General features: G+C 43.6%; 1 non-coding gene across 1 annotated transcript; it reads left to right on the plus strand.

Annotated features, from left to right (window-relative positions):
* Positions 1-11,352: 11,352 nt before the first annotated feature.
* trnag-ucc (transfer RNA glycine (anticodon UCC)) lies at positions 11,353-11,424 on the plus strand. Its single transcript has one exon. It is a non-coding gene; the product is annotated as a tRNA-Gly (tRNA).
* Positions 11,425-11,657: the final 233 nt, after the last annotated feature.

An 11,657-nucleotide genomic window follows, 5' to 3' on the forward strand; every position in this document is an offset into this window, starting at 1 on the left:
TTTGAAATCATGCCTTGCACACCACAGTCTAGGCCATTAATATATATATCATTTGAATAATGTGTTGTTTTTCTATTCTTCCCATCAAATTTTCCCACATTGTATTTCATCTGCCAGATGTTTGCCCACTGATTTAACCTTTCTATATCCTCTTGCAGACTCGTTGTGTCCCCCTCACAATCTGCTTTTCCACCTATTTATGTATTGTCTGAAAATTTGGCGATACTCTCCCCACTCATCTGAGTCATTAATATAGATTGTAAATACCTGAGAACCCAGCACTGATCCCTGTGACACTCTACTGGTTACAGTTTGCTAATCTGATATTGACTCACTGCCAGAGAGTAACAGAGACTGACAGACAGACAGTTAATTACACACACATTATTATAGATTGACAGAGAGTGATTTCCACACACACATAGTGTAACATTGATTGATAGAGTATTAATTCTGCACTCACATACAGTAACAGATTGACAATGTTTGTGGCACACTGACACACAGTAATGGAGACAAAATGATTGAGTTAATCCCAGGCTGTCATACAGTAACAGAGACCAACAGATAGAGAAATAATTCCACACAGATATAAAGTAACGGAGACTAATGTAGAGTTAATTGTGCATTCATGCACAGTCACAGAAACTGAGAGAGTGTTAATTCCTTATTCAATTACGGCAATAGAGACTGAGAAAGTGATAATGCTGCACTCATATACAGTAACAAAGACTGACAGTTAATTCCACTCTCACATGCAATAATAGAGATAAACAGAGAATTACTGCCCCACTCACAAACAGTCATACAGAATAACAGAGACAGAATTAATTCCACCCTAACATACACTAACAAGATGGACAGGGAGGTAATTCCACCCAGAAATGCAGTAACAGAGACTGACGGATAGAGAGGTAATTGTGCACTCATGTACAGATTGACAGATACTTGGAATTAGTTAATCCTAGATTCACCCACAATAACAGAGATAGACAGGTAGAGAGTTAATTCCACACTCTTGTATAATAAAAGTCACCTAGTTCTCGCTTGAAGAATTCATCAGACATGCATCATACAGTCTTTTCATTGTTTCATTATATTTTCTATTTTCTTCTTCATCGAAGGAGCTCTGGCTTTGGTTACCCTCCCTTTCCCCCCTCATTGGAATGTACCTAGTCTGTACCTGAAACATCTCCTCCTGAAAGATCACTCATTGCTCTGTTACAGATGTCCCTGTCAGTCTTTGGTTCCATTTTACTCTGGCTAAACCCCCTCTCCTCACATTGAAGTTAGTCCTCTTCCAATTTAGAAGTTCTACTTTTGATTGCTCCTTGCTCACCTCAAGCTTGTGATACGATGATCACTCTTACCCAAGGGTTCACCCACAGACACTTGGTTCACGTGGCCAACCTTGGCCCACCTCATTCCCCAGCACCAGATCCAGCAATGCCTCCTTCCTAACTGGACTGAGAACATTCTGGTCGAGGAAAGTCTCCTGAACACATTTCAGAAACCCCTGGATATCACCACTCTACAGCTCTTGTCGCTGGTTAAAAATAAGGGGTTGCCCATTTGAGACAGATGAGAATTTTTTTTCTCTGACAGGGTCTTGAGTCTTTTGGACTCTCGTCCTCAATGGTGCTGGAAGCAGAGTCTTCGAATATTTTTAAGGCAGAGGTTGATAGGTTCTCGATAGGCAAGGGTGTGGGGGGGAGGTGAAATCTTATCATGGGCAGGCACGAATGTGGAGTTGAGGTTACAATCAGATCAGCCATAATCTCATTGAATAGTGGAGCAGGCTCGTGGGGCCGAGTGGCCTCCTCCTGCTCCTAATTCATATCTTCCTATGTTCTTAGACACCTCTGTGATTTCCCTGCGGATTTGCTCCTCTATCTCTCTCTCACTATTTGGAGGCCGATTTAATATCCCCATGAGTCTGATCATCCCCTGACTGTTTCTCAGCTCTAACAAATGAATTCTGCCCAGTTCCGGTCAAGGACATTGTCTCTTCCCAATATTACAGTGATTTCCTTAATCAGTCCCGCTAACCCACTTCCTTTTTCCCCTTCTCTATATTTTCTGAACAGTTTGTATCAGTGAATATTAAGCACCAGTCCTCACCATTTTTAAACCACGTTTTCATCATTGTCAAGCAGCTGGAGACACTTCCTGCACATATGGCCCCCAAGACACATGAAGTGTCCTGAGGTTCCCACATGGGGCAGGAACTGCAAACAACAGGTCTCAGCTGCCTATCCATGATCGAAAACAAACCTCTATTCCCTCTTTTAGAATCTAATTAGTACCTTGTTTAAATTATTAATTTTATTAAATGCCTCTCGAGCTGCTCTGCACTAATACTCTTATTATACTTACACTTACTGTTATACTTACTCTGATTGTAATGTTTAATTTTCCAGCTCCTATTTATCATGCTCTGACTATTTATTTTAACCGTGGCCGGTTTGCTCCAACCTCTCCCTCACAGCTCTTTATTCCCCCCCCCGTCACTCTTCCCTCCTTCTCTCTCTCTCACTGCTGCTCTCGGGCTGCTCTGCCGCTGCTCTTTATCCACTCTCCAGTCTCACTCAGCTCTCAGCCTCACTCTCGGCTCCTCCACAGTCCCACGTTTCTGACTGTTTAGGAAATTCTCTGATCTTTGCTCCAAGATGGATGATCTCATGTTGAACACCATCGGCCACGGTTTTTTTCACTCACTGAATCTGTCAGTGATGCTTTGAAACTTGCTGCTCCCACCTACACTACTAATCATGTCACCTAAACTAGTGTCATCAGCAAACTTGGATATAGTCTGGAAGTTATTAAAATGTAAAAGAGCTCTGGGAATGGGAATAGAACAGCCGCCTGACGTGACAGAGAATCAGTTGTGTATGTATCCCTCCACCCTGAAAAACACACCGCTCGCCACCACTTTATCCTTTCTTCCCCTTATTCAATTCTGTAACCATGCTGCCACTGCCCCTGTATTCCATCTGCTTGAATTTTACTAACAAATCTATGATGTGGGATTTTTGCAAACCCCTTTGCAAGTCTGGACACACTTCATCAACCTCAGTCCCCTGGTCAATGTTGTCTGAAACTTCATCAAATAACTTCATTATGTATTTCAGTCATAATTTTCTGTTTACCAATCTGTGCTGGCTGTCATTTATCAACCCATGTTCTACCAAGTGACAATGAATTTTGTCCTTGATTCAATAATCTATTGAATTCTCTAAACCTTTCCCCACCACCAGCATTAGACTAACTGGTCTGTAGTTACTGGGTTTATCCCTCTGGCTTTACTGGGTTTATCCAACTCTGGTGCTTTACCTGAGTGTGTGATTGGTTATTTAATTATCACTCACCAGTCCTGTGTCAGGATTACATTAATTCTGTACATCAGTTTCTCGTCTCTCCTGGCCTATGTCAGCATGACATTGAATTTGTTTCACTCTGAAACGTGATCTGTGTGAGTTTGGCAGTCATTTTCCAACTGTTAGTCCTTGGCACTCTTTGGTAATATTTCATACATTTTGTATCTGCCAATCTGTGACACTGTCAACATGAGAACCATTCTCAAGCTGTCAGTCTCCATTACTGCCTGTGAGCATTGTATTATTTCTGTGTCTGACAGTCTGTTGTTCTCCAGGTGAAATTGTAAATCCTGATGTTCAGAGAGATTTGAGTGAACTTGTATATGGATCATGGGAAGATAGCATCCAGAAATCAATGTGGAAGGCAGCTAGCATGTTAGACTTTATGAGAAGGGGTTTGGAGTACAACAGTAAGGAAGACTTACTACACTTCCATACGGCTTTGCTGAGACCACACATGCAGCATTTGGCACTGTTTTTTGTCTCCATATCTAAGGAAGGATATATTTACATTGGAGGTCATAAAATAATTGGTCGCTGTGATGAGACGTTTGTCCAATGATGAGAAGCAGTGTAAATTGTTTTCATATTCTCTGGTTATTGGAAGTGGAAGTGATCTCATCCACGCGTGCAGGATTACAATGGAGCTTGACAGGTTAGACACTGAGAGGTTGTTTGTCCTGACTATGGAATACGGACATACATATGAATTCGGAGCAGGAGTCGGCCACCCGGCCCCTCGAGCCTGCTCCGCCATTCAGTAAGCTCATGGCTGATCTGAATGTAACCTCAACCCCACATTCTTGCCTTCCCCAATAACCATTCACCCCCTTGTTAATCAAGAAACTATCCAGCTCCGTCTTAAAAATATTCAAAGACCCTGCTTTCACTGCCGTTTGAGGAAGACGGTTCCAAAGATTCTCAACCCTCTGAGAGAAAACATTCTCCTCATATCTGTCTTAAATGAGTGACCCCTTTTTTTTAAACAGTGACCCGCAGTTCTAGATTTTCCCACAAGAGGAAACATCCTCTCCACATCCACCCTGTCAATACCCCTCAGGACCTTAAAGGTTTCAATTACTATTCTAAATTCCAGTGGATACAAGCCTAACCTGTCCTGCCTTTCCTCATAAGACAACCACCCCCCGCCCCCTTTCCTGGTATTAGTCTAGTAAACCCTCTCTGAACTGCTTCTAACATATGTACATTTCTCTTTAAATAAGGAGACCAGTACTGTATACAATACTTCTGAAGAGGTCTCAGCAATGCCGTGTACAACTCAAGCACAGCCTCCCTACTTTTGGAGTCAATTTCCCTCACAATAAATGATAACATTGTATTAGCTTTCCTAATTCCCTGCTCTACCTGCACACTCACCTTTTGTGATTCATGCACCAGGACACCCAGATCCCTCTGAATCTCAGAGCTCTGCAATCTCTCACCATTTAGATAATAAGCTTATTTTTTATTCTTCCTGGCCAAAAGGAACGATTTCACATTTGCCGACCTTATACTCCATTTGCCAGATCTTTGCCCACTCACAAAATCTATCTATGTCACTTTGTAGCCTCCTTATGTCCTCTTCACAATTTACTTTTCTACCAACTTTGTCTCATCAGCAAATTTAGCAAACATTCCTCCGGTCCCTTCATCCAGGTCATTTTTTAAATTGTAAAAAGCTGGGGTCCCAGCACTGATCCCTGTGACACACCACTCATCATATCCTGCCAACCATAAAAAGACCCATTTATGCCAACTCTCTGCACCCTGTTAGCTAACCAATCTTCTATCCATACCAATATGTTACCCACTTCACCATGAGCTTTTATTTAATGCAATAACCTTTGATGTGGCACTTCATCAAATACCTTCTTGAAATCTAAGTACAGTACATGGACTGGTTCCCCTTCATCCACAGCACATGTGACTCCTTCAAAGATCTCCAATAAATTGGTTGGACATGATTTCCCTTTCACAAAGCCATGTTGACCTTTGAATTTTTCTAATTGCCCTGCTATAACTTCCTTAATAGCTTCTAAAATGTTCCCTGTGACAGATGTTAGGCTAACTGGCCTATAGTTTTCAGCTTTCTGTGTCCCTCCCTTTTTGAATGAAGGAGTTATGTTTGCTATTTTCAAATCTAATGGAACCTTCCCTGAATCTAAGGAACTTTGGGAAATTAAAACCAGTGCATCAACAATCTCACTAACCACTTCTTTCTAGACCTTAGGGTGAAGCACATCTGGACCTGGGGATTTGTCAGCCTGCAGCCCCAACTATTTGCTCAATACCACTTCCCTGGTGATTGGAATTTTCCCCATGTTCCTCCCTCCCTTCCATTTCCTGATTTACAGCTATTTCTGGGATGTTACTTGTGTCCTCTACAGTGAAGAACGAAGCAAAATACCTGTTTACTTCATCCAGCATTTCCCTACTTTCCATTATCGATTCACCTGAATCTAGAACATGTGGGCACCATGTCAGCATAAGGGGTTGATCATTTTGGACTGAAATTTGGAGAAATTCTGCACTCTCAGCGTGTGAATATTAATACTTCTCCTAGTGAAATATGGATGCTTCATCCATGAATATATTTAAGGATGATGCAGACAGGTTATTCAGTGAATCAATGGATATGGGGTGTAGGCAGGAAAATCTAGTTAGGCAGAAGGTCAGGCCTCTGACCTTATTTTGTTTGCGATGATATTGCCCCTTAGTGAGTGATTTATTTGGTGTATTTCAGTCTTTGGTATGATGTGTGAGTGGTTCGGGTTCTGAAAGTCAGTCTCTGGTACTCTATCTGAGTGTGAATATCCTTTTATTTATCTTTTAGTCTCCCACTCTGAATAAGAGTGAGTGATTTTTTTTTTCCATCAGTATCTGTTACTGACTGTCAGCTTGAGATTCATTCAACATCTGCCAGTGTTTTATATTCCATGTCAATGTGGAACTAATTGTGTTTTTCAGTGTGAGTAGTTGCAATTAATTCTGCATCTGTCAGTATCTGGAACTGAACAGGGCTATGGGATTCATTCTGTATCTTACAATCTCTGTTAATGAATGTCAGTAACATTCATTTTGTGTGCATTATTTTCCGGTACTGGAATTGATGGCGGGATTTAATATTTAACTGTTATTCCCTGGTACTGCATGTGAATTTGTGTCACATCCTGTATCAGTCACTATCTTTGTGTGTGTCTGTATGTGCGTGCAGGGTTCATTCTGTATTTGTCAAAATCTGGTACTGAATGGGAATTTGGAATAATGTATTTTAATATATGTCTACATCTGGGGCAGAGAATTACTGTGCGATTAATTGTATATCACTCGGTTACTGGAACTGCGTGTGTAAGTGGGATTCATACTCTATCCATGTGACTCGGGAGCTGTATGTGAGGGTACTTTACTTCCATATCTGTATTTAATAGGTATCTCAAGAGTGGTCGGCAAAACCATTTATTTCACATTGTAGACTGCAGTTCAGGGTTAACCTAATTATTGTGATTGGTTCTAAGATCACACATAAGCCAAATTGGGTGAGGATTGGGATGAGAGGTTTCCTTCCTGACAGGTATTAAGATGTGAATCATTTACAACACCATGCCTGAGATAACTATTGAGTACAGATCCAGAATTAATCCCAGAGTCATAAGCAACATCAAAGATTGAGAACAATAAAATAAACCCCACATTCACACACAAAACTGGACATGGTGAACTACTGGACAAACCCTATACGTTACCAGGCATGGACAAACTGCCCAATACACAGACAGCACCAGAGACAGACAAATGCAGAATGAATCCCACATCTCACACAGTATAACTGACCAGTAGATACAGAATGAATTTCAAACAGACTGAGATGTAGAAATAGAGAATGAATCAGACTTTCACACAGTAGCGCAGACTTACAGACACAGAGGAATCATGAGCACACGTTCAGAATCAAAGTCTGATAGAGACAGAATGAATCCCACAGTCATTAATGAAAATGCAAATAGCAGAAGATGGTTTCAATCCATCGAGCTCTGGGTTATGGGCCCAGCACGCTTCCGCTGAGCCACTCTGCTAGATGGGGAGGTGGGGGCACAGTGTTATTGTCACTGGACTAGTATTCCAGAGGGACCTGGCTTCGAATCCCACCATGGCAATGGTGAAACTTGGAATCAAAAGTCTGTTGATAATCACAAAACCATTGTCTGTGGAGAAAGAAACAGAGTTAACGTTTTGAGTCTGTATGACCCTTCTTCAGAGCTAAAGAGAGGTAGGAATGTGATGAAATTTATACTGTTTAAGGGGGCGGAGCAGGTGAAGCTGGAAAGAAGGTCAGTGATAGGTGGGGGCTAACGAGAGATTGACAAAGATGTCATGGACAATAAGACTCTGAAGAAGGGTCATACAGACTAGAAATGTTAACTCTGTTTCTCTCTCCACAGATGCAGTCAGGCCTGTTGAGTTTTTCCAGCATTTTCTGTTTTTATTTCAGATTTCCAGCATCAGCAGTATTTTGCTTTTATCTTAGTGTTTAATTCACTGCCACTTCTCTTCCAGGAATGCCCACCTTGAAGAAGGACTACTCTTCTGTCCGACAGGATTTCCATTTGTCTCTTTCGTCCTGTTCACCTTCATTGTTTCCTTCCTCAGTGACTGTCTCCGTCTCCGACTTACCCCACATGGATTCCAACTAAAGCTCCATCCCTCATGTTTCGAATCCTCCCAGTATTACAGGTATCTTCAGGACTTAAAACATTCCTCGGACTGCTGTTCTTGCCACATCCTGAGATCCACACTCAGTGCCATGTGCCGCCATATGAACACACTCGACCTCTCCCTCCAGCAGCACCGACTCATCCTATCTCAAAGCTGTCCTTGTCCCCGGTTTCATTTTATTCTTCATCTCATCCGATGCCTTAATAAGAAACTTTTCCTTTCAGTTGTTAAGGATCGCAAGTTCCAACAACCGATTGATACCAACGCCCATCCAGGACCCTCCATCCCTTCCCATCCCTCTGATCCCATCCCGCCTTCTAATCCCAGCCCTTGCCGTGTATTCACCGTACCCTCTGACCTTCCCCTCTCTGATGCTGAATGTTCTGTACTCAGCAAAGGACTCAGTTTCATACCCTTACGCCCTCACCTCAATGAATGTTGGGCTCGTCACGATGCTGAACTCTTCTTCCGCCGCCTTCGTCTCCGTGCTCACTTCTTTGGGCAGGAGTCCTCCCCCTGTTCAACGAATCCTTTCACCCACCTCCAGGATTCTTCTTCCACCTGGGCCCCTCCCTCTGGCCTCTCACCTGCTCTTGATCTTTTCATTGAGAACTGTCAGCGTGACAATGGCCGTCTCAATTTCTCTGTTCCTCTCACCCACTCTAACCTGTCACCTTCTGAACTTGCTGCACTCCGTTCTCTTAGGTCCAACCCTGACTTTGTTATCAAACCTGCCGACAAGAGCAGTGCTGCTGTTGTCTGGCGTACTGACCTCTACCTCGCCTGTCTATTTATGGGCTATGTGGAACATTCCTTGTTCCAGTGCTACTCAGGCCCCCTCCCACAACTCTTCTTTTCACCACATCGATGACTGTTTCGGTGCCACTTCATGGCCTCATCTGGACCTGGAAAAATTTATCCATTTTGCTTCCAATTTCCACCTCTCTATCACCTTCACATGGCCCATCACCAACACTTCCTTTCCCTTCCTTGACCTCTCTGTCTCCATTTCTGGTAATAGACTGTCCACCAATATTCATTACAAGCCCACTGCCCCCCACAGCTACCTCGACTACAGCTCCTCACACTCTGCTTCCTGTAAGGACACCATCCCATTCTCTCAGTTCCTTCAACTCCGTCGCATCTGTTCAGATGATGCCACCTTCTAAAACACCGCTTCTGACACGTCTTCCTTCTTCCATAACCGAGCTTTCCCACCCATTGTGATGGACAGGGCCCCTCAACCGTGTCCGACCCAACTCCCCCGCTTCTGACATCACACTTTCCCCTCCCCCCAGAACCATGATAGGACCCCCCTTGTCCGCACTTCTCACCCCACCAGCCTCCGCATTCAAGGGATCATCCTCCACCATTTCCGGCAACGACATCATGAAGCCACCACCAAACATATCTTCCCCTCACCAGCCCCCACCCCCGTCAGCATTCTGTAGGGACTGTTCCCTCATGGACACCCTGGTCTTCTGCTCCATCATTCCCAACAACTCATCCCCTTCCCATGGCCACCTTCCCATGCAATCGTAGAAGGTTCAGCACCTGCCCCTTTTCCTCCTCCCTCCTCACCGTCCAAGGGCCCAAACACTCCTTTCAGGTGTAGCAGAGCTTCACTTGCACCTCCTTCAATTTGGTCTACTGCATTCGCTGCTCCCAATGCGGCCTCCTCTACACTGGAGAGACCAAACGCAGACTGGATGAGGGCTTTGTGAAACACCTTCGGTCTGTCTGCAGGCATGACCCAGATGTTCCTGTCGCCTGCCATTCGAACACACCATCCTGCTCTCATGCCCACATATCCATCCTTGACCTGCAACGTTCCAGTGAAGACCAATGCAAACTGGAGGAACAGCACCTCATCTTCCGATTAGGCACCTAACAGCCTTCCGGACTTAACATTGAGTTCAACAACTTCAGACCAGGAACTCTCTCCTCTATCTTCACCCCTCCTTCAATCCCCATTTTATTTTAAATTATTTTTTATCCACTTATCCTCATTTTTATTCATTGTTTTATTCCCTTTTTATCCCTTTATCCATCCTTTTTACCCAACCACGGCCCCCTTCCCCAAAAGGGCCATCAGTTACTTGTGCCATGTTGTTCTTTCACAGAGTGCTTACCCTTGTTCTGCTATTAACACATTCTGCTTTCTTAGCTTTACGCCACTATCAGCACCTCCTTTAGCCCTTATCACCACCATTAACGCTCCCTTTGCCTTTTTGTCCAGTCCATTTTTGTCAATTTCTCCTTAGCTGCCACCCATTGCTGACCTTCTATCCAGCTTCACCTGCTCCACCCCTTAAACAGTATCAATGTCATCATATTTGTACCTCTCTAAAGCTCTGAAGGAGGGTCATACAGACTCGAAACATTAACTCTGTTTCTCTCTCCACAGATGCTGTCAGACCTGCTGAGTTTTTCCAGCATTTTCTGTTTTTATTTTGGATTTCCAACATCCGCAGTATTTTTCTTTTAACAAAACCATTGGCGATTGTCATCAAAATCCACCCATCACTAATGTCCTTTACCTGGTCTGGCCGACATTTGACTCCAGACCCCAGAGCCACAGCCCATTTAAATGCTCTATTAGCAAGGGCAATTAGGGATGGACAACGTTGTGGGCAAAATCAGGGACTGAGAGTTACACAATGTATCTAACACTCACACAGATTCCCACAGCCTGACAGTGACAGAATTAAACCCATTCTCACATTCAGCACCAAAGACTAACAGATGCAGAATATGTTGCAAAGAGTCCCAGATATTGAGAGTGACTCCCACATTCCCATTCAACACCAGAAACTGACAGATCCAGACTGAGTTCCACACTCAACATGAGCATCCCACACTCACACGCAGTATCAGAAAGTGAGTGAACTTCATCATCCCTTCCAGGATAAGTTGCATTTTTTTATTGTTCGGAACTTTATGGATATCTACATGGAGCCGTTGTAGTTGGTCACTATCTTTGTCTGTTTCACGGCCCGTTCCCCGGGCAGCAACAGACCTTTTCCTGTCTCGATGTGTCCACAGAAACAGCCGGAGAGAATTTATTGTGGACTGGTGCCCTCTGCTGGCTGCACGCGAGACGTGCAATGAGGTAACTTCTTTGGGGACATTTTAAATGAGTGTGAAACAACATAAACATGGTGAGAATTATTGCAAAACAGTTTATCAATCAGACACAAGATGCCAAAGATATAGTGTGTTTCGCGGTACTGTAAATGCTGACTGTAATTTGAAGAAGTGTGCGATGGTGGTATAGTGGTGAGCATAGCTGCTTTCCAAGCAGTTGACCCCGGTTCGATTCCCGGCCATCGCAGTAGTGATTTATTTTCAGCCTTACCCGTGGTCAGACCACAATTCCAGGCCCGCGGAGTTAATCTCTGTGCTTTCCAAAATGAGATAAAGAACAACAGAAAGTGTGGGAAGATTTCCAACAAGAAAATAAAGGTCTAACGAAATAAAATAGATCTAACGTTTTCATCACTCACGTTTTTCGATCGTAAAACTCGGGTCTTGGGTGGATAGACGCCTCACCTGCTCCCTCTCGCA

The sequence above is a fragment of the Cetorhinus maximus genome, chromosome 31 (genome assembly GCF_964194155.1).
Source record: "Cetorhinus maximus chromosome 31, sCetMax3.hap1.1, whole genome shotgun sequence".
NCBI lineage: Eukaryota > Metazoa > Chordata > Chondrichthyes > Lamniformes > Cetorhinidae > Cetorhinus > Cetorhinus maximus.